Source organism: Camellia sinensis, chromosome 11, assembly GCF_055761805.1.
Source record: "Camellia sinensis isolate YWXY chromosome 11, ASM5576180v1, whole genome shotgun sequence".
In the NCBI taxonomy this organism is placed as follows: domain Eukaryota; kingdom Viridiplantae; phylum Streptophyta; class Magnoliopsida; order Ericales; family Theaceae; genus Camellia; species Camellia sinensis.
The window spans coordinates 114,591,505-114,601,192 of record NC_138971.1 but is presented as its reverse complement, the minus strand read 5'-3'; the positions used below and the strand labels follow the sequence as shown (position 1 = coordinate 114,601,192).

The window sequence follows — 9,688 nt, the reverse complement described above, 5'->3', positions numbered from 1 at the left end:
TAGTCAATGGTTCTAAATCCCAGGGCTTCAGTAGAATCTTCTTGCATTTAAAACCCATCCACCAGTGTAGTAGATCAACAACTAAAGTAGGTGTTGCCCATTTAAGATCCCACCAGGGTAACAGATCAGCCCATGTTTTCCAAATGCCACTACACCTCAGAAAAATGTGATTTAAAGATTCAGGTTCAGCTTTACAAAGGGGACATAAATTATTTAAGCTTCTGTTGAGCACTCCAAGTCCTTGTAGAAAATCAATGGTTTTAACTCTTACCTTCAAAACCAACCAGCCCAAAAATTGAACTCTAGGTGGTGCCACATTGTTCCTTAATAATTTCAGAATCGAAAACTTGGGACCATGATGAGCTTCCAACCATGATCTAAGTGATGCAACTATGTACTGCCCAGATGAGGACCTCTGCCACCTAAGAGAATCATGGAGTGTTGCTCGCAGGCTTGGTGTCTCAAATAGCATGAGATAGAGTTTATTGACCTTAGCTTCCTCTCAAGGCCTTAATTGCCTCCTGAAGGATAGGTTCCACCCCTATGAGAATTCCTTTCTTTGCACAAAATACTCCAAGGATTTGTCATTTTCTACAGAGTAAATAGACTAGGGAACTCTTCTTTAAGTTTAGTATTTCTTAACCATTTGTTCAACCAAAAGTGTACTCTTTTGTCATTACCCACAATAATTTCTATGCTGGATAGAAAAAAATTTAGTAGCTTTGAATTGACCTCAACTCCAGAAAGAATTCTTTTCTACACATTAGACATCCTCCCAGTAGGCTCAATATTAGGCTACCGACCCCACCAACTAGCGGTGTGCAACCAATCGGCCGACCCTCCACACCCGACCGACCTGAGGTACAATTGATGGATGCGTGACACTTGGCAAGCAGTTGCGGGTCCAAAAATAGCATTTTCGCGGGTGCGGGGCTGGTCGCGGGTGATCCACCAATTCTATTGATGTACCCGACCCGCCTGCCCTACACAAATTTCCCCTCATTTACACCCAACATTTGCCTCCTTTTTTTTTTTTCATTTCTGGTTTGAGTCCTAGGTTTCGAGTTCATCTCTCTCTCAACTCTCTCTGTCTCTCTCACACTTAAACGGAGGCGACGAGAATCGATCGGTATCGGCGACTGTGGTCTGTGTTGGCGATGGCGACTGTTTTCTATGTCTTCTTTTCTCTTCGATGATCGGCCAGCGACAGGTATTCTTCTCTTCTTCTCTTCTCTACTCTTCTTCTCTTCTATTCTCTTCTTTTCTTGTCTTTGACTGGGCGACGATCGGCGACTGTGTTTAGGGCTTCGGTTTTTTGTCTTCTCTTCTTGTCTTTGTATAGATCTGCTTATTTTTTCAGGGCTTCTGTTAATTAATTAGCGCTTTGTTTGTGAACTGTGATGATTTCTGGTATTGAACTGTGATGATTTTAATTTCCTAATGTGATGATTTTTTATCTATTTGTTTTTGAATTGTGATGATTTCTGGTATTGAAAGAACTTGATTTTGTAACTGTGTGCTGTCTATTAGTGTTTAAATTTCTGATCAATTTCCTCTAAATTAGTCCAAAAATTAATCTGATTTTTTTGCTATGTATGTGTGTATATGTATAAATATGCTTATATAATTTGTGGATTTCGATTGCAGATATTTGGGTTTGAGAAAACAGATATTCAAATTCCTCTAAATTACTCCAAAACAATCTGATTTCTCTGATATGTATGGATATATGTATATATGTACAAATAGGCTTATATAATTTGTGGGTTTGGGGTATAGATTTTTGGGTTTGAGCATATAGAGCCCCAAGCTTGAATTCAACGTGATATCTTTAGCTTCCTCTAAATTCATTACCCTCTTCAATGTGATATGTTGAAAATGTTATTTTTTTTAGAAAGTGTACGATTGAATTATGTTGAAAATTCGTAAAATTTTCAACCGTCAAACCAAATCCGTCAATCCGCATCCGCCGGGTTGGCGGACGGATGCGGATTGATTTTCTCCAATCCACCAATTTGGCGGACGGATGACGAATTGGGGGTTTCATGGCCGCAATCGATCCGCGCCTACCCCTACCACCAACAACTCCATATCAACTTTTAACCACTTGCTTCCATAGTTCCTTCTCCTCCATCCCATATCTCCACCACCATTTCATTAGTAAGCTACTATTCATTTCTCTCAAATTCGCAATACCTAGTCCACCTTGCTTCTCACTGGTTGTGACAGATTTCCACAACACAAGATGTATTTTCGTTTATTGTTCAGAGCTCCCCCACTAAAAGGCTGCTTGTAGTCTGTCAATACTTTGAATAAAGATAAATAATAGCATGGGAGATTGGACAACACAAATTTTATAAAAGTCACTCTACCGGTAAAAGAGAGCAACTTTCTTTTCCAGAGAGCCAATTTTGACTTAATTTTGTCTACCATAGGTTGCCAATACTTTATTCTTCTAGTGTTTGCACCAATGGCCAGCCTTAAATACTTCATAGGAAACTTTTGGCACTGGCAGTTGAATTTGGATGCAAAATTCTGGGCAAGATCTCCATCAATTCCTATTCCACGAAGTACACTCTTATGGAAATTTATTTTCAAGCCTGATATTATCTTAAACCATCTAAGGATTCTTTTAATAGTCACCAATTCTTCCTCTTTTGCTTCACAAAATAATATAGCTTCATTGGCAAACTGAAGATAGGATAATTTTAACCCTGATTGGCCTACTGAGGCACCCTTAATTAGCCCTTTATCTTTTGCTCTTTCCAACAAGAAGTTATGGCCTTCAGTTGTAATGTTGAAAAGGAAGGGGGAGAGAGGATCACCTTGCTTTAACCCTCTGTGTGGTGAGAATTCATCAGTTGGAGAGCCATTAACAAGAATAGAGATTCTAGCTGAGGTCACTCATTCTTTCATCCAACTTACCCATAAATCACCAAAGCCAAAGTTTGTTAACATAGACCACAAATAGTTCTAGTTTACTGAGTCAAATGCTTTTTCAAAATCCAATTTAAGAATGATCCCGTTCTTCTTGTATTTCTTCCACCAATCCACCACCTCATTGGCTATTATGTTTCCATTGAAAATATGTCTTCCTCCTAAAAAGACAGATTGGACTTCACTAATAATATTAGGTAACACCAAACTTAGCCTATTTGATAGAACTTTAGAAAGGATTTTACAGGCAAGATTCAGTAGGCTAATTGGTCTATTATCAAAGAGGCTCGAAGGACTGACCATTTTGGGAATGAGAGTGATGAATAAACTATTCAGACCTTTGACCAATTTGCCATGGGAATGAAACTTTCGCGTGAATTTGAATACATCACCCTTCATGAATCTCCAACACTTTTGTACGCAAGCCATGTTGAAACCATCTGGCCCGAGGGCTTTCTTCCCATTACATTCCTTTACCACCCTCCAAATTTCTTCCATGGTAAAATGAGCTTCTAGAACCTTCAATACCTTGGTGGAGCATAAAGTGACAAAGGATCCATCAATTTTTGGTCTACAAACCCAATCTTTTGAGAAAGTTGATGAGAAATGCCTTAAAACTTCTTATTTAATCATCATAGGATCATCATATCTGACTCCATTAGTCATCACAGAGTCCAGCAAATTTTTGCTTTGCCTTTTGCTTGCAATGATATAGAAGAATTTGGTATTTTTGTCCCCCTTTTGTGCCTAATTTAATCTAGATTTTTGAAACCAAATCCAGTCATTCCTTTTTCTCAATTTCCATACGAGACTTCTAACTTCCCTTCTATTTGTTACTTCTTGAAAATTGAGTGATCTTGATTCTGCTACTAAATCTAAAGCATGTAGATCATCTTCAACCTTTTTGAGTTGATTCACCACATTTCCAAAGACTTCAACATTCCATTTTTTTAATTCCAGTTTCAAAGCATTGAGCTTCCTCATCAGTCTATAGCCAGCCCATCCTTGAACAGAGGATTCAACCCAAGACTTCTCCACTGTTGCTAGGAAATTAGAATGAAGTGCCCAGGCATCTATAAATTTAAAAGGCTTGGGATTAGTAGTAGGGGGCAGTGATTAGATACTCTCCTAGGTAGGCCCCAAAGCTTGAAACTGTATTTTTCTAGCCATAGAGGCTCCGTAAGGAATCTGTCGATTTTGCTTCATCTCTTACCTTCCATTAAGTTGCACCAAGTGAAGTTTCTACCAAGCATTGGGATATCAACTAATGCTGGTTGATCAATGAAATTATTGAAGTCTTGCATTCCTCTATCCCTCCTATTACATCATTTTGTTTCAACCATATACCGTATTTCATTAAAATCTCCACCCATACTCCAAGGTTTCAAAAAGTGTTGTTTAAGATTAATGATTGAATCCCATAACTTTCTTCTGTTGGCAATATCATTAGGAGCATAAATGTTAATGACAACACATTCAAAAAGATCATGAGTGATATCTGAGATGAGAATGAGGTTTTTGGTGTTGCAGCAATCTGATAGTGTGAAGACTTCTGGATTCCATATGCATAATAGACCACTTGATCTTCCTTCAGCATCCACTGCCAAGAATTCCATATTATCCCATAGCCAAACCGATTTTGCATCCCTGTCATGGATAGTGCTTCTCTTTGTCTTTTGTATAAGTAGAATATCAATCTTTCTTTCTTTAACAACTTTTTTGATTCTACACCTTTTCTCTGGTCTTCCTAATCCTCTGATATTCCAGGATAGCATCTTCGTTACAACCAGTTTCAGCAAGAACCCCTAAATGAATGGCCTACAAAGTGCAGCCATCCACCTTCCTTTGATCAGCACCAGGCTACCAGCTAATCTTTGTGCATCTCTTTTTTCCATATCCACCAATTTGCTCATCGCTTCTGATTCATTTCCTTCAAAGTTGATGCCCAGAGATGAATGGTAGCTTGGGCTTCCTCAAGAAGCTTTCTTCTTTTTATACTAATTCTACTAGAATGACTATTTTGCGTAATTGATAGGTAGATAGCAGCTGTAGCTGCCCTGAAAATTGCACCCTTCTGGAAGAAATGAGGGAATGATTGACCCATGCGGTTAGGTTTTCTCTTCACCTTTCTCCTTTCTACTACCATCTACTTCACCATCTGCTTCATCATCTGATCCACCATTTATTTTGCAGAGAGAAGAGCTGATTTTGGCTCCCTGAGTAGAGCCAGAGTAATTTGAACTAGTATGTGCTTGGACTATATGGTTACAAATGAAGTTTGGGGCATGGGCTGGGTAAACACTAATGGAGGTGGGAACCTCAGAAGGCCCAGCAACACACTTCTGATGGGCTTCTCTAATAACCACTTCTAGGTTGATATTGGCATCTCCCCTTCAGACCTATTAATGTTTTTAATAAAACCTGGGGTGTAAATATCATCTTCAAGTGTAATGGTTCTACCTACTCCTAGGTTTGATGATTTTCCCTCCAACATGCATCCATTCAACCTATTGTTACCTCTATCGTTTGGTTTCTCAAGGCCACAATCTGCTGTTTCTGCTATGGTTTCTGACACCTAACTTTTCTTTACATCTTCTGTTGCTTTGTTGGTAGTTGATGTGTCCTTATTTGAGTTGGCCACCTCATCCTCCGCACATGCATCCACCATTACTACCTCATCACTCCTTCCTCCTCTTTCAGTCTCAGTGCCATGGACCTCTCTTCTGTTTTGATCACCACCATTTTCATATGCTCCTTCATTCACCTGTCGGTAGTCACATTGATATAAGCTCTTCTCCATTACCGCAGAGGATTCAAGATTTTCACACACTCTCACAGGGTAGTCTATTCCTTTGCTTTTCACCAGCACAACACCATTAATGAACTCCATGCAACTGGTGATAATTCTAACCTTCCCATACTAAAAGGAGGTTTCTCTGGTAATATTCTCATCAAATTGGACCACTTCTCCCCATAGAGCACCTATGCTTCTAAATGTTTCAACATTCTATAAATTAAAAGGGCCAAAGCAACTAATCCAAGCACACCTTTCCTGCTCAATGACTGCACCAGATTTCCATTCTTTCATTGAATCGCACTAATCAAATACCGATTCCTTTAAACTAACTGCATGGCTCTTCATATTTTATAATGAATTGAAGGTTAACATTGCTAATTTTCCACTTCCTATTCTGATAGCTATGTCCTTTAGACCTTTTTTCCTACATTCTTTCTTAAATCTGAGAAGGCCAAGAAAGACTTGAGTTTAATGATTAAGCTCTTATAAAGCCAAGCAATCCCAGCTTCCTTGGCTTGAATTGACATAATACTTTTTGATAAGTAGTTCCCCTTTTGACCATCTCTGCAAAAGTTATGCCTCGCTGGTTGGAATCTTTGTGGTTGACCCTAAATGGATTTGATGTTTGCCTTTGGGTGACTCACTCTATGTGTAAGGAAAGGCACGTCCTTCTTTGCATACTTGCCCTGACCTTTTTGATACTCTACTCCCTTTACTTTGAGTTCCTTGTTATCACACCATAATCCATTTACTTTTTGCACTGCAACCTCTGCAGCCACTGGGCAATCAAATCTTACAAACCCAAATCTTGAACCTGTTGCCTTCCTTCTTTTCATGGGGATGTATACATCTTTCGCTATTCCAAATTTAGTGAACAACCCAAACAAGTTCTTCGAGTTCATGGATTCAGGGATATCATCTACAAACACAGTGAATAAGCCTGCATGTTGTGAATCAGATGTTGTCTTCCTTCCTCCTTGCTTTTGGATTACTGGACTCTATCCTTCTAGATCTCTTAAGCTTTTTCCTCTCTCTCCTTCCATTGTCCTAGATGTCTCAAGCTTTTTCTCTCTCTTTTTCCATTGTCCTAGATGTCTCAAGCTTTTTCATGTACAAACATAGTGAATAAGCTATACTTTCTGATTGATTTATGTAGTGAACTCCATTAGCATCTTAACATTTGGTCACCCTACAAATGATAAGTTGATTCAACAAAAAGTATATTGATTTCTTTATTTATGGAGAAGTGTCATAAAAAGCATATCTATACATGTGTGAATAGTTCAATAATGTTTTATTCTTTCCCTCTTTTTGAGTTTCTCTCTTTAAGCTTGAACACAGAGTATGCAAGTAGCTATAATCTATTTCTAAGTTCTAATACATAATTTTATTTTATTTTATTTTTTCCATCTTTTGGTTTTTGAATTAAATCATATCTGAACTAGGTTACTTGATGGATGAATGTGATGCAGTTGAAGGCTCTTTGTTTATTTATTTATTTATTTGTGTTGTGATTGATCTCAGTTGTATTCTTACATGCTTAATTAGCTGCCTAGGTTAAGGTCCCATGGTTACATCTGAGTTTGAATTTTGTGTTTACTTGTAATTAAGATTAACATGTCAATGGGTTCAAACAATGATGCTGGATTTTTTCAAAATAAAATATGCAAATGTGGAAGGAAAAAAAAAAAAAAAAAAAAAAAAAACAACAGTGTACATATCAGAATAAGAGAAAAATCCGGGAATGTTGTATTTCAAGTATGCAGATAAGATGTGTAACTACTTTGCGTGGGGAGCAGCTCCTACTGGAAATGCATCAAATATCTAAAGGAGAAGTAAAGTTATTCATATGAAGAATGAAGATGAGAGAGTGTATGGTTATGATTTTGAGAGAAACAATAAAGTTAAGAATAGATTAGAACGACTTGAGGCAAACCAAGGAGCTATGAAATTCATTATGTTTACAACCATAGTGTAGGTTGGTTTTACCATGCTAATGGTGTTGCTCAAGTGAATGTAACCACTGTTAGTGAATGTAACCACTGCTTGTATAACTTGTATTTGGGTTGTAAAGCTTGAACACTGGATTTTTGATATGTACATGTAAAATCCCAACAATGCTTAATTAATGAAATTACCTATGCTATGTCAATTGTGTTGATTCTATGACCCAATTATTTGAGTATTGTAGATTCGTAACAAAATCTAGATCAAGTTGGGTGTTATTCCGTACTATGCTTAATTAATGAAGTTACCTTTGCATGTGGGTGTGTAATTTATAATTCTTGTACTTTTGCTCTTCTCTATTTCCGCATTCTAATTGGGTGTTATAGATTCCTAACAAAATATGGATCAAATTGCCAGCAAAATCTGTTATTCTTGTTTCAATACATTTTTTTCTTTTTATTTTCTTTGACTCTGGAATTGTATCAAAATACTCAACAGTATGATAACATGATGGACCGAGACTCACTTGAGAAACGAGTAGAATTAAGCTATTACTTCAATTCTAAATTGGGGACACCCAGATCATAAGCATAAAATCTATCAAAAACAAAAAGGAATATTGTTGGACATTAACAAGACAACAACTCAAAGGACTATTCAGTAGTTATGGTCCAAACAAAATAATCCACCATCCAAGCACTATTTGGTGTCTATATGATCCAAACAAAATAAAAGTGCTGCCGAAATAAAATAAAAGCCTCCTGAGAGTGGATGCTACAATTATGTCTCCATCATCCAAGCAGTATTCAGCAGTTACATACAATACTGCATGACTTTGAAAAAGAGTAGAATTAATCCACCAAAGTACAACCTGAAAACAGATAAATACCCATTTTGCTTGTAGTTCTTGTCATAGAAGTTTGTCAATCAATCCATGATAATAATGTCATAATAATTATGCATCCAGTTTGGCTACATTAGTTCCTTTCCTAACATTGTTCGGAGTGTAAACAATAACATAAAAAATAAATGACCCCAAAGCACAATTTTGCCGTGCCATAGAGAGTGTTGATACAACAATCTTTACAACCTTTGGGGATGCTATCTACATGACTGCCAGCAGGACTATGTGAGGCTTGCAAGACTGACTGTAAAGTGTTGAATACTTGTACCTCGAAGCAACTCTTGAAAGGATGCGTGAGTGGGATAGACAAAAGGCATTGATTGAGGCATGTTATTTTCCTGCACTAGTGCTAAATTTATTAAAATTTTATTGCAATGTATAGTACCCTTCCAATGTAAATTATGTAATTAATTACAACTTACATCATATGTAATATACATAAGAGAAGGAACAATTGTACCCCCCATTACAATCCAAGGTTGAAGTTGTGATTGAAATTGAGGTCGAGGTTACGAAACATAGACACCATGACCATGATCCTAAATACAACCAATACAAACAAAATAAAATATGAAAGAAAAAACTAGTTTTTATAATGTATTTATATATATATATATATAAAGAAGAAGAAGAAGAAGAAGAAGTTGCACACAATATTAAATATTACCTGCATAGAATTACTACCCATGGCGAAAGGAGGTTGAGATTAACCTTGGAAAGTATAAACAACAACACCCTATATACAACCAATGACAATAGAAAATGAAAAAAATCAGCCGACTAGATTCAGGGCCGGCCCTGGGCTAAGGCCAATGAGGCCTGTGCCTAGGGCCCCAAAAATTAGGCCCGAAAAAGGGTCCCAAAATTCATTATCTTGTAATATATCAAAAATTCAAAATGACCCAATTTTGTTTAATTTATTTAGGCCATTTTAAAATGCCTCCAAAGTTTTATTTGGCTCAATTGATAAAATACCCAGTTAAAAAATATTTGTAAGTGTTAGTTGTTAGCCCAATTAAAAAAAATAAAATATAAAATATATGTATATGTCTATGGGGCCTATTTTTTTTTTCTTCTCTTTTTATGGCCCAATTATGTGTTTT

General features: G+C 37.0%; 1 long non-coding RNA gene across 1 annotated transcript; it reads left to right on the top strand.

Moving 5' to 3' along the window:
• The first annotated feature begins 995 nt into the window (after window positions 1-995).
• On the top strand, window positions 996-7,886 carry LOC114287811 (uncharacterized). The gene is made up of 2 exons (XR_003638030.2): window positions 996-1,210; window positions 7,346-7,886. It is a non-coding gene; the product is annotated as an uncharacterized LOC114287811 (long non-coding RNA).
• The last annotated feature ends 1,802 nt before the right edge of the window (window positions 7,887-9,688 follow it).